Source organism: Trachinotus anak, unplaced genomic scaffold (genome assembly GCF_046630095.1).
Source record: "Trachinotus anak isolate AG129_WGS33_773 ecotype Australia unplaced genomic scaffold, CSIRO_AGI_Tana_v1 ptg000010l, whole genome shotgun sequence".
NCBI lineage: Eukaryota > Metazoa > Chordata > Actinopteri > Carangiformes > Carangidae > Trachinotus > Trachinotus anak.
In genome coordinates, this window is record NW_027273861.1 from 13,597,472 (window position 1) to 13,615,093 (window position 17,622).

A 17,622-nucleotide genomic window follows, 5' to 3' on the forward strand; every position below is an offset into this window, starting at 1 on the left:
GAGAAGGACTCAAACTGAAGCACATGAGATTTGTGCAGCAAGTCAAACTGAGTTCAGACAAACAGCTCTGAGCTGGAGCAGAGCAAATTTATGCTTGAGCAGGGACTATTTAAGAGAGGGCAGAGATTTGAACTTGAATAAAGATAGGAAAGAAACTCAATATGGTGTTTCATTACCAGCCACAACAGCACAGCGGGTATTGTTTGTATATGTGTGTGTGTGTGTGTGTGTGTGTGTGTGTGTGTGTGTGTGTGTGTGTGTGTGTGTGTGTGTGTGTGTGTATCTACTGTCTATCTGTGGACAGATATTGTAACTGCAATAGCGTCACAACTTGCAAGATGCAGTCATGAAACTTTACACGTCTGTAGATCAAAATAAAGGCTGATAAATAAATCTCTTGTCAACAACTCTCAACAAACAGTCCTCAAATAACAGCATATGTCTCAGAACCATTTTTGAATGCTGTGTGAAGAGGCTGAATCGGATAATAAGCTTAAAATATCTTATGGGAGAAAACTTAAAGGATGGTGCTCAATTACTCTATAACACTTAACAATATTTTTGTTGTGCTGCCATTTTTCTTTAGGGTACATGAAACTTAAACTGGGAGGGGCACAAAATACAACTGAGCTGCAACCCACTGTTGTTTGTCACGAAGCAGGAGCACATAACTCCATGTAAAACCATGACTTTTAATGTTTATGTTTCTGTTTGTGTGAAACAACAGACAAAATGTGAAACTAATGTCTGTTAGGATTAGGCCCCCTTGGGTTCTTGTTTTCCTCATGTGCTCCTGTGTTTCCCTCTCCTCTTGTGTTTGTCCCCAGTCTGTCTTTGGGTCTGTTTGTGTGTTGGCCTCCCGGTTTGCTGTTCCTGCCAGTTCTGCCCCCCCACCTGTCTCCAATCTTCCTCATCAGCTTCACCCTCTGCAGTATTTAGGACCGGCTCAGACCTCCACTCTTTGGTAGATTGTACAGTTACCTATATCGGTTTGGTGCTTCTGCTATCCTGCCTGCCTGCCTGCGCAACCAGCTACACGAGTTCATCTGCGTTCTGGAGAATCTAAGGATTCAGATTAGCTACGACCCTCAAATCCCATTTCCGCTTGTCAGCCTGTTCCCCCCTGGAATCCATCTGTAGTCTCCTGATCACCTGGCCTGTTCCTGCACCTGTCCCCCTAGACTTATCCCCCACCTGCCCTGAACTGCTCTTAGTCTGACTAACTTTACAAACTGTGTCGTAAACGTCATACTTCTGTTCTGCTTGTGGGTCCTAAAAGAAAAAAACTTCTAAGCCTTACAATGTCAATGTGAAATAAAGACATGAATAGAAAAAAAAAATGTGTGCAAGAACTGAGGCAGCAACATGTTTACCCAAGTTTAAGAGGGTTTCAAAAACTCAGTCAGTGCGTACTAGCTAACTACAGCCAACTACCGCTAACGAATGTAACATGTGACAGTGGCTGTCATGAGGCGAGGCAAAACCTCACTCAGTATTTTGCTAACTTTGAACAGAGTCACACCAGCTGTTTCTCCCTCCTTCCAGTCTTTAGGCTAAACTAAGCCTCCTCGCTCTATTCTGAATGTACAGGCATGACAGTGGCGCTGATCCTCTCATCTGACTCACAGCAAGAAGGTAAACAAGCAATGTTTCCCAAAATGTCAAACTATACCTTGAAGAAGTAAAACTCAGTTAAAGCAAGTGCTTCTCTACTTGATGGACATGTAAATTCCAGCTAAAACCAGCCAGAGAGAGGCATTAAGAGACACGCTGATAAAGAGAGACAAAGATGGAAAAAGAGGGACTGATGCAGGGAGCAGCACTGTGAGCTTTCAGATTCAGAGTGTGGAGCAGAGGGGAGTTAGTGTGTGTGTGTGTTGGGGGGGGGGGTATTTAAATGCACACTCATCCTTTAAAATCGAGACATTATGGAGCACTCACCCATGCCAAACAACATTGTAATAACATTTTCCAGGCAGCTCTGGGTGTCCTGCAGGGATGTGCCCATTGCCTTGTTGTGCATTTATGTGAGTGAATTTGAGTATAAGGTGTCAGGAACATTCATGCATTTTACAGTATGTCTGTTTCAGTGCATAGTGTTTTAGTGCCATAAAACAAATTATAAATAGCGGCACACAGTCAGCAGAGGCAAAGCAGCAAAATGTTTTGGGCCCCTCAAAAAAAAAAAAATTTGGAAAAAGGGCTCCCGGTTGGATATTTTACAATGACAACTATAAAAGCCCTTAAAGCTTCCATAAAGGCACAGGACAAAGTGCACTGCCACAAAAACTCCCAAAGTGGGGCCCCCTCTAGCTAACGTATAACAGCTACCTGTAGCTGTCATACTTACAACGTTCGGTATAACTATCTGTAAGCTTTCTGGTCATCAAACGAAAGACAATTACAAGAAGAGGAGGAAGAAACAACACCAGGACAGCTGTTAATGTTGCATAGTATTTATCGATTTTATTTGTGCTATGAGTGTTGTAAATACTGAAGAGGGCCCAAACTTCTGATTTCACAGAATCCGGTATCTCTGTGATTTCTTTTCTGTCTGCTATATTCCCACTGTGAGTTTCTTCTTTTTCACTGCAAGTCTACCATCATTCAGTTGATAAGCAGAACCACAATGAGCCATAAAGCAGTGACACCAGGAAGGCCATGTTCAGACCTGGTATTAAAATGCAGCCTGAGAGATCTCAACTATAAGTTTGTCTGTTCACACCAGGCATTAAAATGTGTCTCCACATGCGTCTCCAGTGACCATTTGTGATCCAATATCGCTTCCCCGCTTCATATGCAAATTAACATGTATGTGGTGTTGTTTTTAGCCAATCAAACAGACGGGTCCATTGTCAATACGCCTCTGTATATGTGTGTGTGTGTGAGAGAGAGAGAGAAAGCGAGCGAGAGAGGGCGGTAATGAAAGGTTGAGTGGATCAATGCGTTGCGCACAGCTCTACAGTGAAATAAGGGTCATTAGAAATAGTAAAATAATTTCGGTTCATTATGAAACTGTGACAGGACTAATTAGACTGTGGCAGAGGAGGCGGTCCCTCATCGTGGCCGGGACACATTACGTTCATACTGCTAAAAGAATGTGGACACATGTGGCCCAGACCACCTCCGAATGTGGTCTGAGTGACCTGAACTAGGGTGTCATCCCTTAAGAAAGTTTGCAGTCCACACACACAGTCATAATAATAATCCAAATGTTTTCAGTCCACATGTAAAACAGAGAAACTTAAAACAGCAAGATAAAAGTAATCCAACAACCAGTAGAACATTAGTAGAACATTAGTTCACTGTACAGTGGGGTCCCAATGGGAAAGTGGTCTCAGACATTTGGACCCTGTTGTAAGTACAACATGCAATTATCTCTGTATCTGAAATGTATCTTCTCATTGATGTAAACACATTTTTATTGTTCATCTCATTTTTATGCTCATAAAGCAACTCACAACTGTCTAATCTATCTTGCCATACTTTCTTGGTAACCCATGTCCTTGATTGATAAATTATGACACAGTGGATCCTCTTTAGTCTTGTTTTCGCTTTTGTCATCTCACCTACAGTGCTGAATCCCTCTGCAGCAGAGAGAACCCTAACCCTAACCCAGTCTAATGCACTTTGCAAATGAACAAAGGTATATGGAGCCAGACAGGGGGGAAAAAAAAACAAGTCTGAAAGCTCAAGTGCAGAGACACTTCAGGGTGAAATGTAGTCATTCAAATTAATAAGCCACCATAGAGGTACTTCTGTGTCTCCTACAGAGGCTGCATTAGACTTTCTCATTGTCTGTAATTTTGAGATCTTAATCTATTTTTACTCGAACGCCAGTCCTTCTATAAATAGGGCGTCTTGCTTCATAATATTTGACTATGTGATGATTAATTTTTCATTTTTCATTTTCTTTTTCTGTTTTATTTTGCTTCAGTCACTGTATATGCTGTTTTAGTGGTACTTACTATTGTTTTTGAGCTGTATCATAGGTTTTATGAACTGTTGGGTACTTGTTATTGTTATTATTGATAGTATTTTTACTGTTTGTTGTTTATTGTCATTTTCTTGTTACCTTTGTTATGTATATTGTTTTGAATTATAATGTAATGTTTAATTACATGGACCCCAGGAAGAGTAGTTGCTACTTTGGTGGTGGCTAATAGGGATCCAAATAAATAAATATTTTTACTAGTCATTTTGATTTGAATTTTTAATGAGATATATCCCCTTTAATAGCATTTCATTTTACTTATGCATTTATGAGAGCATGGAAAGAAAATATGGACAGAGACACCAACTGTGCAGTGTCTTTTTTATTTCAACACCACACAAAGCAGGAGTACACATTTCTTTTTCTGCAGTGACAGTGGAGGGATAAAAACACCGTGGTCATATTCATATTTGCCTAAACAGGCAAATATGAACAATACAATTTTAAAGAATTAAAATAATTACAATTAAAACATGAACAAACAAATGACAACAAATTGTATTGACCTCAGTTGATCTGCTGTTGCCCAGCCTTAACTCAAACCTTCCTCCATGGACTTAAAGTGGGTGCACACACAGAGGGAGATTGCTGCAGAGGCGGCTGTCATTAGGGTTTGTGTTTTTGCCTGAGGTATTTGACTTTTCATGGCTGTAAGTTTGCTCTGAAGGCTGAACCCGGAGACTGGAATTATCAGCACCACTTCAGTCACTGTTTCATAAGTCAACAAGACTCTCTGAATGTAGGATTTCCTGATCCTGCAGGCACTTGCTTCACATGGAGCAAATCCCACAGCATGCATTCCTTCTGCACCCCTCTGCGCAGTGGTCACAGACACGCGCCAAGGCCTTTTCTCCCTAATGTGCTGTCAGCACCTGGATACATTGCTCTGGGGAGAGTTTAGTTACCTCCACAATGTAGTCTGTGCACAAAATGGACAAAGGGCTGTGCGTCTGCCTGTGATGCCATATATCCTGTGGTGTATCTGTCCTTATCTGTCGAAATGACGGATGGCCTTCAGATTTTTCCATAATTGTTAAAAAATTTTGGTCAATCACAGAAAATATTCGGTTAACGCAACCCCTGGGCCCGGATATCATCCTAACTTTGCCGTAGGCAGAGGACTTACTGAGTTTACCTGGCAGCAGAGCATCAGATAGGCTCCTCTGTTTCCTGCCCTGCTTCATATCAGCACTGTAACAAACCTCTGTGGGCCAATTAAGGCAGCTATCATGGCTGTGATTGGATCACTGAGCTCTGATGTGACAAGAATAAGCACATCAGGATACACGCTTGGATAAAACACATTTTTCAATATTATATTACTATGACACCAAATCTGTATTGTAACTCTTTATCATAAATGATAAACTCTTATTAATTTAAAAGTATTCATATAGTGTTAGCATTATTAATAATTATTAGTACTGTTATATATAGAGTTAGAGTATACAGCTGTCTGTTTGCAACTGTTTGAATGCTTAAATGTTTTTGTTTTTTTATGATGTGTTGCTCTCTTTTGAAAATCTATTACCTCTCCTCTGCCTCAGGGGCTGAGTTTCTCAGGAAGCCGCTCTCTGTTGATGATACTGGGGAGTTGGCAATTTCAGCAGAACAGCTGAATCCATCACTTGATGAGCCGTACCGTAGTAAAACCGCTGCAATCAGTGCATCTGCTGGGGTCTGAGATGTTGTGGATCAATGAAATCAACAGAGAGAAATTCCCAGACACAAGTAAGCTTTCACTATTTATCTGAGGTCATTATTGTGCTGCATGAATATCATTTGAATTAAGAGTCATTTCTCAGTCCCTACACAAAGGAGACTTTTGGTTTTTTAATTAGAAGGCAAGATGGGAAATTGTTTTGTTAAATCATGGCCTGTTTCATCCTGAAAATATTTTTTATGTGACTTTTATTTTGAAATAACATGCATCAAGTGTTTAGTGTTTAGGCCTGCACGGTTACTGTAAATTCATTTGCATGTTGTCATGAGCTTGGTGACGTACTTGTCATTCAGTGACCACCATTTGCTTCTGCTGCCGGGGTCCTCTGGCCACGATTGGGCAAAAGGCTGGGCCTCAGGATGCAGTGGTCTTCAATAGAGGAAGTGGCAATACCACCAAGTACCTGCTGCATCACGGGAGGAATGGGGTTATTTAGTTTAGATCATTTTGTGTTTTTCCTTAGACTTAAGTTTGGTATTTGGATACTTTTTGCAGAATTAATAGAATCATTATTTCAATTTATAGACTAAATGTCCTGTTTTGTTTCTTTGTTTTTAGTTAAGGTGTATGTTACAGTGTTTATGTACAAAAAGTCTGACCAGCCAGTATATATGTTTCATTCTGTGTCGGTCAGTTAAGTTTTGTTAGGTCAGTTGGTTTGTTAAGTTACTTTCTTATCATAGCCTTAGTTAAGTTGTGTTTATTTGACCTCTTCTGTGGGCCCAGCACTTTATAGCTTTTTTTTGTAAATTTATTTTTCTCATTTTGAGTAAATAAAACCCTTTTTTCAAAATTCACCTGTAACTTCTCATGGCTTCCAGCTAATGAGCATTCATGTGCATAACGGAGACGTGTAAATCATCAGCATGTGATGATTTGAATGAATCTTAACCCATTTTCATTTCACCAAATGATTTGTCAAACATTTTTTTAACACCTCTCTGTTAGGCACTTAATTACATGTATACCATTAAAATAACTTACATTGCACAGTCTTCTTTGAACGAACAGGGTGTTTGCTACGGACATGCACACAATTGCAGCAGAAAAGAAAGATGTGTATGCACTGCGAGCAGTGTTCATATTTATCAGGTATTTTTTACAGTATCTGTCTATTTTTTACAGTATTGGCAGTATCTATAGGTAATTTGGATCATAAAATGGAAAATTGAAAATATGTGGCCTCTCAGCAGGTAACATTAAATATTTTGCACTCAACTATTTGAAAAAGCCCTTTATTGTTATGGTTCAGTTTGCTGTTCTGTCATTATTCTTTTTTAAAAATAATATCACTGTGAACTGACACTTTCCTGGTCTAATCCTCACAGTCCGCTGCTGCAGCTCCAAACCAGAATGACATTACGCTTTTAGCGATAACAAGGTTTCCCCTGCTCTCCTTCATCATCTGAGGTGTAATTAGACAGGTAATGGAGAGAAGAGCAGCTCTGGGCTCATCCCTCTCAATCAAAAGAGTCATAACAATGCAAATACTGACCCATTGTTGACTCAGATGCCTAAAAGACTGATATCATTTTAACTTTTAAAGCAGGAGAGAGACACCAGAGCCCACACAGCCAGTGAATGCAGACGATGACACACTTTTTAATTCACAGTAGGAGGAAAGTTATGAGTCGCCCTGGATGAATAAAATGGATAATAAAATTTGGAATGAGGGAGTGATGAAGCTTTTGGTCCCCTCCTCCTCCCACCCACTGCTGCCCACCTCCCTCAAAGCCCGTCCACCTACTCCTTTCTTCTCTCTCATGAAATGGCACCGTCTGTCTGCCTCGCTCTGTCTAGTCCGGTGTCTCAACTTCTTTCTGCCTTCCTCTCTTTTCACCCTCTCTCTCCCTCTACACTACCTCCCCCCACCTGTCTCTGTCAGTCTCACTCTTTCTCCCTCTTATCAGACAGGCAGTGAAGCATGGGGAAGCTGTCTGCAGTGAAGGCAACAGCAGAGGAGTGCAGGGCCGTGAAATCCAGGGAGCCGAGACTTAAGAGACTACAGAGCTGAGGCTGAGTGACTGAATGAAGGGCTTTAGACTGTAATGAAAGAGAATATTTATACTTAAAGGTCTATGAATGGACATTACAAGCTGAGTATGAGCTGACAGTGCTATTGGAGAGACAGTAAAGCTCCCTGTTTCCATTTCGAGGTTTCAAAAGCTGGTGATGAAAGTAAAACAAGCTACTGTGAAGCCAGTATCAATGAATAAATAAATTCATGTTCCATTGGAAGAAATTCATATCATCATGATGGCGGTATTGAATTAAAACTGGCCTTAATTGGACTAGTAAAAGAACATGATCACCACTGCTGGTGGGTGAAAATAGTCGAGACATGGAGCACTTGCAATTGCATAATTAAACAACAAAGTGTTTGTGTGCAAGAACACATCTAAAAGACATTAATTAAACCTTTACAATCAGTGCAAATGAGCAATCAACACAGTTCATAAACTGTGGCAATCTGGGGCTATCCATTTGGATGAGAGACTATGTGCCACACACCCAGAAGACACCTCTCCACTCTTAAAAATGATCTCATACAAAGGTTCAATAATGATCCCCAGGGCTCTTCCCCCAAATCAAACAAAATACAAAATTAGTTTTACAAAACAGTTCAAAAAACACATCATTTTAAGTTTAAGGTGTTCTTTGACTTAAAAGAATCAGAGTTTTTACAAGTGGTCATGGCAAACTTGCACCATTTATTTCATGGCTAGTACTTTTGTTGTTACACTATTGTTATGTACTGTTTTTACAACTATCACCAATAAAATACAAGTAACTTAGATCCCATTTTTTTCATTTCCTTTCCAAGCTGTGACTGAACTATACAAAGAAGCTATGTTTGCATACACAGAAAGTGCGTGTAAGTATCAGTTTTTCCTCATCTATAGTAAGTATATGGTTTGCAATTAATAAGTCTATGGCAGACTTTGTTTGTCATTAACAGACCACTTTGGTTTCTTGAGTAATTAAAACAATATTTTTTGGAGAACCTGAAGCATAACATGAGACACGACTCTTATTTGAAGTATCCAGTTGCAGGCCATAATGCGTTTCTCTATTAAAATGTAGAGGGAAATTACATCAAATTATCAACATTAATCAGAGGTTTAGACTCTCTCTCATTTATGACATACACACAGTCATCTTTAAATGTGACTAATAAAAATAAGTCACTGAAACTACTCCGAACAAGCTCTGAACTAATCTGTACAAGTATGTTGATCAATCAATCAAACTTAATTTGTACCGCATCTTTCATATGTATTAGTGCAATTCAAAGTGTGAACCACATAAATGCTCATGACAATCTCACCTAATTTTATTTTAGGTGTCTAAGTTTTTGAAAAAAAGGCCTATCTATCTTCTGAATGTACTAAGTGAAGAGAAAAGCAGCTGGAGCACTTGAACTAACACTTCATGGGGCATGAAACTCTCCTGGTTGAAGTCCAAAAGATGAGAATTAAAAATTGCAACTACAGCTCGTAATTTGAAATGAAACGTCCAACCTCAAAGCTTAAAATTCTGATGTGTGTCTAATGGTGAAAGAAAGCTAAAGCTATGCTTTCTGTAAAAAAACAAACAAACGAACAAAAAAACCTATAGGACCGATAATTATCCAGGGAATCTTTTGGATAATGTGTTTTTGGATCAATGCACATTGGGAATGTCATTAAAAGAAAACTGTCAAATGAGAAGTTAGAAAATATTCCTACTTTTCAACTCCATTTACCCATAAATTAGTAAAGCAGAAAAAGGATGGCTGACATTGTTCTAAATTGATGTTACAAAGTAGCAGTTCGATCATGTTTATGTCTATTTAAAGTCCAAAGTACACTAATGCAGCAACTCATAATGAGAGCTGAGTTGTTTCAACATGAGCAGCTGGCGGCCGCAGAGCACTTTGTCTATCCCTGGTAAATTGTGTTGTTGTTATGTTTAGCTATAAGCTTAAATAGAAATCACCATGGCAACAGTCAACAGTGAGCCAATGAGGGGATGACGTCATTTGAACACAATACAGATACCCATGACCCAGTGAGTAGATAGGAGATATCTGTGTGTGTGTGTGTGTGTGTGTGTGTGTGTGTGTGTCAATAGACAGGAGGTGAGATTAAAGAGGGAATTGGGAGGAGATGGAAGGATATAGAGCAAAAAAAAGGAGGGATAAGGTTGAGAAAGCAGAGAGATAATGCTCCCTGTGGGGGAGGAGGTGTGGAGAGGATGACTGAGGCGACCTGGGGAGAGAAGAGTTTTAGATCCTAATGAAAAATCTGCAGGCATGTCATTTCACAAGCAACTGAGGAACACTGATGTATTCGGGGCATTTGTTTCTAACACATAAGCCACCTGTTACTGTTTTAAAGCATTTTGGGCCCCGGTGTGAGGAGAACACAATCTGAGCTGGATCAAGCAGGGCCCCTCTGGCAGTCTTGAAAACTTGGCCTAAGTCTAATGAAGTATTCACATTATATCGGAATACAAAGCATACAGGAACCTTGGAGGGAAGGGGGGGTACCTTAATGTCAAATATTAATTTGTATTGGCCTTATCTAATACTGTGCTAATTGGAGCCTATTTATGTCTATTTAGTTTTAGTCTTTTGATGAAATTGTACATTAGTTTTAGTCAAATTTTACTAATTTTATTTTTTTTTCTTCCTTTGAATATTAATTGGTCAAATGATTGTGGTTCATTCTTAAAAACACTCAAAGTTGTTATAATGTCTTTACATTAGAGATACTCTATTATCTACAAACAAATCTACAAATCCTGTACATGTTTTACCTAAAAACTCATGTTTTATTGTTTTTGTTCATCATGTAGGTAGTGAAAAACATCTGATTTACACACAGTCAGAAAGTAAAAGTTGGCATCTTCAGTTATGAAATCCTACCATGCCGTAGAGTGTCTTCTGCCGGGCAGCTGCCAGCGCTGCCAGCCAGACACCGGAGCTGAAAGTATCACAGCAGTATGAATGCGGGTCACTGAATAAGACTTTGCATTAAAACAGTTATTAGTTAATTTGTCCATTTGTCAGCCGATCACATCAGCGTTGAGCTTTTGTTTGTTGTGACACAGTTTGTCAGAGATCTTGTTTACGTTTGATTTGGTTTTAGTCTTGTTTTTGTTATGAAAACTATGTCGTGAACAAATGTTTCTTGTTGTAATTTTCACTGATAAAATAAACACTGGTGCGATGATGATTTGTAATTGTAGTTATATTCAGTTAACCTCCATCTTTAATCACACAAATAGTAGCCATCAATCATTTGTTTCTTTCACAAAGGTCACTACAGCTCGGGTCAAAGTTTAAATGTTGATTTTTGCTAGAGTGCCAATCCAGGTGACATAAATCAGTACAGGACTGTTGTAAAGGACCAAGTACAATATCATGGAGGAGGCATGCCAAAAACTGTTGTACCACAATGATGATTATTTTTGAGAATCATGATATATAGCAGGGCTACCAAGTTTTAATGAGTATCAGGCAATATCCCACAAGCAAATTCAAATGTTGTTGACCAATAATAAACCACAAGTAGAATGAAAAACAAGACGAGGTCAAAACCAAAGCTGGACTGTGTACGGTCAGTGTACGAAACTGATGACATAAATTAAAACTGTAGTGGAACTGATGTAAACAACTGACATCATAGTGTCAGCCAGTTTCATCCCCTTATCTATTTGCTTCTCTCCTACTCTCTGTTCTCATGTATACAGTGTTTTAATACAGCCCAATTCCCAATAAATCTTTTCTCATTTACATGGTTTTCTGTTCATGTTTTCAGACAACAGAACAAGTTTGAAATAGTGACTTAAATGCAGCCCATTAAGACTACGTGTTAATTCCAAGCTATTTCCTAGCTGCGGCTCAGACCTGTTAAAATCCTGATTTTTATATCGTCTGACATCGTCTGACAAAAACACCAAACACGTAAGTAAAAGACAAACACTGTGCTGTGATTTCAGCTATATTTACTTGTAAAATGGTCACTCAGAGAGAAAGTTAGAAGAAACAGAATATCTTTCTTATTTTGACTCTCACACAGTGGATGTGTCTAGGATCCACAGTAGCTTACAATTACTGTATTTGCTGCAGAAGGAAAAGGCCTTTATTTGAAAGAGGCTTGTATTAGAGGTAGGTCTTTATTTAAAATCCCTTTGTTTGATATGAGGAATTGGTCATAGTGGTATTTAAGTACGGACCCTTGTTTTCATTCCCTCCCATTTGTTACTGCATTACATGTTAATGCAAACTCAACACTTCCTGTAACCATTTTAAATTAAAAGCCTGCTAGCATTCAATGGATACAAACTCTTAATTTCTTAACAGGGCTTTTATTGCTTTGCTACAGTAGGCATATTGTCTCATTATCGGTTGCTGGCATTTCAGTTGCTTACATGCTATTCAGATCTGCTAGTTTCTTCAGCAGTTACCAATGACTTTTCTCTCTCCTGCTCTCTCTGCTCGATGTCTTTAAGTTTAGTTATTCCTCTGCCTCCTTTACTAAAAATGATATATGTAATGAAAGTAGTTGCCGTAATGGAGGCAAAGCTCAGTGAACTGCTCTGCAGCTTCAGAGCAGCCAGGAAACCAGGGTGGCTGGGTGACTGTCTGTAACAAGAGGTGTAGCTCTAAACCCATGGATGGCTCCTATACATGGTCCAGCCCTAAACTAGATTTATACATAGTCTTGTTTGAAAAAAGGTCAAATGAGCTACTTGGCAACACTGCAGGGTGCAACTCCCCCCTAATAGAACCTGTTTGTGCCAAATCATTTTGAAACAGCCGATAGGTAAATTCCAACTCAGGAACATGGCATTTGGAAATATGATGGAATGTGATGTGAAAATATGATCAGTCAGTCAGTCAGTAAGAGACATTCGTGACAATAGGGCCAGCCCACTGCTGCAGTCCAGCCAAAAGATCTCAATGACCTGCTGATGGAGCTGTTTGAGAGTTTAGACATTCAACAGCTGTGAGCAGAGACCGGGTTTTTCCATTCAGTGCACATGTTTGTGTTGTGTGAAGAAGGTTGAAAAGCGCACTTGCCATCATTGTTGTGATGACCAAACCAAATTACTTTTCTCTCGTCCTCAAAATGGTTTTGTTGGGGTCAGTTTGGGTTGTTTAACACCTCCTGACTATAGAGTTGGATTCTATTGTTACAAACCAGCGGCAGCACCAATTCCCATTGGATCCTCAATTCGCAGCTCCATCACTGAGATCATGCTTTGGTTCACTCCCATTTTTTGTCTAAATGACCTGTCATCAAATCCAGTGACAAGAGGGCATGATCTGGATTTCACCCTGAGGCCACATGGGATAAAACAACTGATATACTCAATTCCCGCCCACAAACCCAAAATGCCCTAAAATGAAGAAACAAATGACAGAATAAGATCCTGACACTAGGGAGGAGACCATGAGCTCAGACCAGACAAACATCCTCCAGGCAGCCTGTTCAAAAAGTAACATAGCCCACAGTTATGTTCGGGGAAAAAAAGCAGGATCCAGATGTAAGTGGTGAAGGTGAAATATTGGGAGGAAGAATGACTGATGTACATCTTAGTATTGAGGAATATTCACTCAGTGAGGTTGATCTGTGGAGATTAGAGAGAGACCTACAATGGATTAAGGAAGGTTGATACATCTGTGACTTGGAAGTAAAAGTAATTAAAACTCCTGTCCTCTCGGACAAGACCCTTACTGATGAGTCTTGCTGATATTTTATGTTAAATATATGAGTTCTCAGATCTCTACAATGTCCCATATTTTACTATCATTTACTGTTAGCAGGATGAAAATGATAAATTAATTAATAAAATTACTATGAGAATTATGTTGATAAAATTAAAAATCCTTTATGTACAAAAAGTATAGATTTAGTTAATGTATTGTGAAAAATCTGGTAGGTGTTGCATGGACACAAAAGCAGGGTCCAGAGGCAGAACAGATAAAAGAGGCACTTTTTGGGGGGCTTCAGGTCAAAAAATGAGAAAAAAAATCTCCATTCCTAACCACTTTTTCTTGACCTCAATGGAAAACGTCATGAGGTCATGAATTCATAAGGACTTAAAAAGACACCGCAGTGCAGAGAGAATCTGACTTACACCAGGTTCTTTTTTTATTATTTAACCAATGGATGATAAATACTCCTGAAATAAGTTAACACAAGTAAAATGTTGAAATAAGATAACACAAGTACAGTATACAAGTAGAAAGAGTTGAGCCATTAAAATAAATTACATTTATGTATATGGTATATTGTAATGATGATGAGATTGTTAGCTATAAATTCAGTATGCTTGCTCTTCAAGATGACTTCTCAAAGGATTTGAAAGAGAAGAAATCTATGTTTATGGATTTTGAACTCAGGCAATCATGTAATGATTTCCTAATGTTTTAGACTGTGTCTCAAGTATAAAATAGATGCTCTGTTGTTTCTACATTTATGTGGGTCTGCAATGGCAAAACTACAATTGTGCGTCATTTCAAATGTTGCTACAAGACGGAATTGTATAAAGGAAAGGATTTTTCTCTTTGTCTTTAATAAAGGAAGGTTCAGTGTATCCTATGCTAAAGGAGATGAGATAGGAAGCATTGAAGCTCCTTTCCTTATCATGGTACAGTAAATTTGGCTGATTGGATGAATGAGGAACAGGCATGAAGGCAGGTGAAGTCTTCAGTGATTGGTTGGTGTCTGTGTCAGTGTATGTTAAAACATTTTTTTTTTTAATTGATTAAAATTTAAAACATTAAATCAAATTAGATTAAAGTAAAACTTGAAATTTAATTAAATCACAAATTTAACTGAAAAGGTGGAAAATGAAAATTAATGTTTTAAATTAAATCAAACCATAAACTGAATTAAAATTAAAATTCATAATTAAATTAAAGTATAAATAAAATTAAATATAACTATGAAATTACATTAAATTAAATTTAAAATTGGATTAATTTCAAATAGAAAATGATGATAAACAATTCTTTATCTGATGAAAGCATCTGAAATGTCAAACAACTTAAAAGAGATAAGTTCTGACTTTGTTGCCTGAATACAGATCAATAGTAAAGTAACCTGAGGAAATGCACAAGCTTTATCTTGATATATAGGCACATGTAAGTAATGCTTTGAGCTTAGATATCATCACAATATTAGATTTTTCCTCTGGCATTTCACAAAAAATAAGAGAACAATGGGTGAATACCATGATTTGAAAAAAATCGATCCAAGTTTCATAAAATTTAAGACAGCAGTATAAAGTGCAGACTTGTTGATCCATCTGAAATGCTAAGACACAATTTGGTTTTATACTCTTCATCAATTTTTTAAGACATTAATTAAGCTGTGGAAGGTTGCCACAAAGTGTGACCTTTGAAGAATGGTTATTGCACACCACGAAGCATTCGAAGAGCTGCTTCCAAAAAGGGAAATTAAAAATGAAAAACCAAAATGAAATGCTGCTCATTATCTGCATTATTCAGCTGCTGCAGTCTTGTTGGCTCATCGTTTTAAAGGACGCCAGTAAATTTTGAAAGGCACTGCACATTATTAGCTCGTACATTGTGCATCGCCTTTAAACATTTTAAACAACTCCTACAGTGTGGGATGTATAGTGTGGGTGTGAAAGCAGCGTTAAAGTGACAAAACTGATTTATGAAGCTTGGTTGCAAAGGAAATCTACGCTCCCTTGTCTGTCTGCTTTTTAGGAGCACATGGCCCTCAGCTCTGCAGAGAAAAAGCAAACCAAATCTAAGGCTAATCCTCTCATCGCTCTCCTAAATCTGCAGCCATGTGACCATGTGACCAGACAAGGCTGGAGGGGAGAGGGGGAGCAGAGGAGGACAAAGAAAAGAAGAAAAAAGGAGGAGGTGATTGACTAAGAAGCGGAAAAAGCAGAGATGCAACAGGTGAAGCTATAAAATCACAATGGAAATAATCTTCTGTAAAATTATAAATTTCAAACTGTAAGTTTTAAAGAAATAGTTTGACATTTTGTGAAATACGCTTATTCATTTCCCAATTGAGCTTTGGATGAGAAGATTAACACTGAATCACTGCTCACCTGCTTGCCAGCAGGTATAAGCTTAGCTTAGCATGAAGACTGGAAATCAGGGCAACACTTAGCCCGGCTCTGTCCAAAGGTATCAAAATCCACCAACCAGCACCAAAAGCGAAAGGGTAAAAACTTCATTTTGACATTTTATGGTGGTACATGCCAAATTTCTTTTCTTTATCCAGATTTCAAAACACTCCTGTTTGTCGGGTCAAAAACTAGCTAAATATTCTTCCTACATGTACATGAAAGACAACACGTCATAGAACTTTCCAAAAGTTTGTTCTGTACCAACCAGTGCTCGTTTTCTTTTTGCTTGCTTGTTTTACAGGCACTTGTCGTTTGATGATTGAGGATACCAGCCAAACTCTGAAGTCCTCCTCTCTCATCGGTCACTCCTGCAAAAGACTTGTTTCCAAGCTAAATTGTGATACAGTTCTGTTAAAAAAAAAAGGGGGATTCATAGGAAATAAATGCAAAAGTAACATGGTGGCATACATTGTAAAGCTACAGTAAAGATCAGTTGTCGTACTGTCATATACTGTAATCCAATACACAGTAATATACTGTTAAAATACATTACAGTAAAAGCACCGTTAAATAACAGTAAAATACTGGCATCTCTGCTGTTATTTTACGGTGAAATTTTTTACCATGTATTTCTCTCGTCTCTGAGCTTCCTTTTCTCCTTCAAATTAATTTCATGCTGCCTGGTGTGATGAGGTTTCACGACTCACTAGCTGTAACAGATTACCCAACCATCTCAGAATAAACACTGAAGCCTGGTATGTATGCAAAAGATACATTGATTAAATCGTGCATGAATTAACTGAAACACATTGAACAGACAGTGAGTCCATCACAGAAACAGAAGCAGTGTATAAAAACACCATGAACTGCAGTGTTGGTCTGTTGTAATCAAAAAAGAGAAATTAGACACAGAGACCACTGAGACCATCATCATCATCATCATCAACACCATTACATTCGATCCCCAAATGCAGCTGGAGCTCTGATTCCTTTCTGCCTCAGTTCTGTGATCAATCAATACGTTTAAGTCCCTCTGCCCTCAGCCCGGTGTGAACGAATGAATATACTCAGAGCAAGACACTGCTCATTTTCCTCCTGAAAGTCATGAAATTGGCCCAGCTGGTGGTAGGCAGGTTGGATTTATACAACTCTCTCTGTGTGTCTGCATATGACCACCCAGTACCACAGAGTCTCAGAGCTGGTGTTGAAACTATTAGTCAAGTAAGTGATTTACTTAATCAACAGAGTACACTGTACTGTAGAATAGCTTAGATGCTACTCTAGGGCAGTGGAACAACGGCGTATTATAGCCTCTCATCTTGTAAACACAATGATGGCCTAAGCTCTTGGCAAGACTGGTAAGTAAAACAGCTGTTAATGCTAACGTTGGCTATGTAGCAATAGCAAATCTTACAAATAGCTCCTTTAAAGCTTAGCTTTAACGCAATCCATAAAAGATTTCCACATTACTCAAAGTTATCAGAGAAGCCATGACTTATGAATCTCAATTTTTCAAGTTTCAGTGGCTGCATCACATGAGAGGTCTTCCAGTGAAGAGGGATCAATCTCCACAAATGGACAAATTTCATTATTTCGAGTTTAGTTCCAGAAAGATCATTATTGTTCTCCCCTGCTAAGCCAAAAGCTATTATGGGATCCAGCTGAATTACCATTTTGAAATGTCTGCACAGAAGCAAGACATATCACAAGCCATCGGCAGCAGTAAAAAGGAAAAAAAAAAAGGAGAACGGATTATCCATGTTTGGTTGGGATGTCTTAGCCTGGTAGAAATTCTGTG

At 38.6% G+C, this 17,622-nt stretch overlaps 2 long non-coding RNA genes across 2 annotated transcripts in view; one reads left to right on the forward strand and one right to left on the reverse strand.

Annotated features, from left to right (window-relative positions):
- The first annotated feature begins 1,399 nt into the window (after positions 1–1,399).
- LOC139626491 (uncharacterized) lies at positions 1,400–6,712 on the forward strand. The gene is made up of 3 exons (XR_011692315.1): positions 1,400–1,635; positions 5,542–5,725; positions 6,011–6,712. It is a non-coding gene; the product is annotated as an uncharacterized lncRNA (long non-coding RNA).
- LOC139626493 (uncharacterized) overlaps positions 5,851–17,622 on the reverse strand; it is a 28,671-nt gene continuing 16,899 nt past the window's right edge. The window contains exon 3 of the long non-coding RNA XR_011692316.1: positions 5,851–6,123. This is a non-coding gene — a long non-coding RNA (uncharacterized lncRNA). The remainder of the gene's footprint in view (positions 6,124–17,622) is intronic.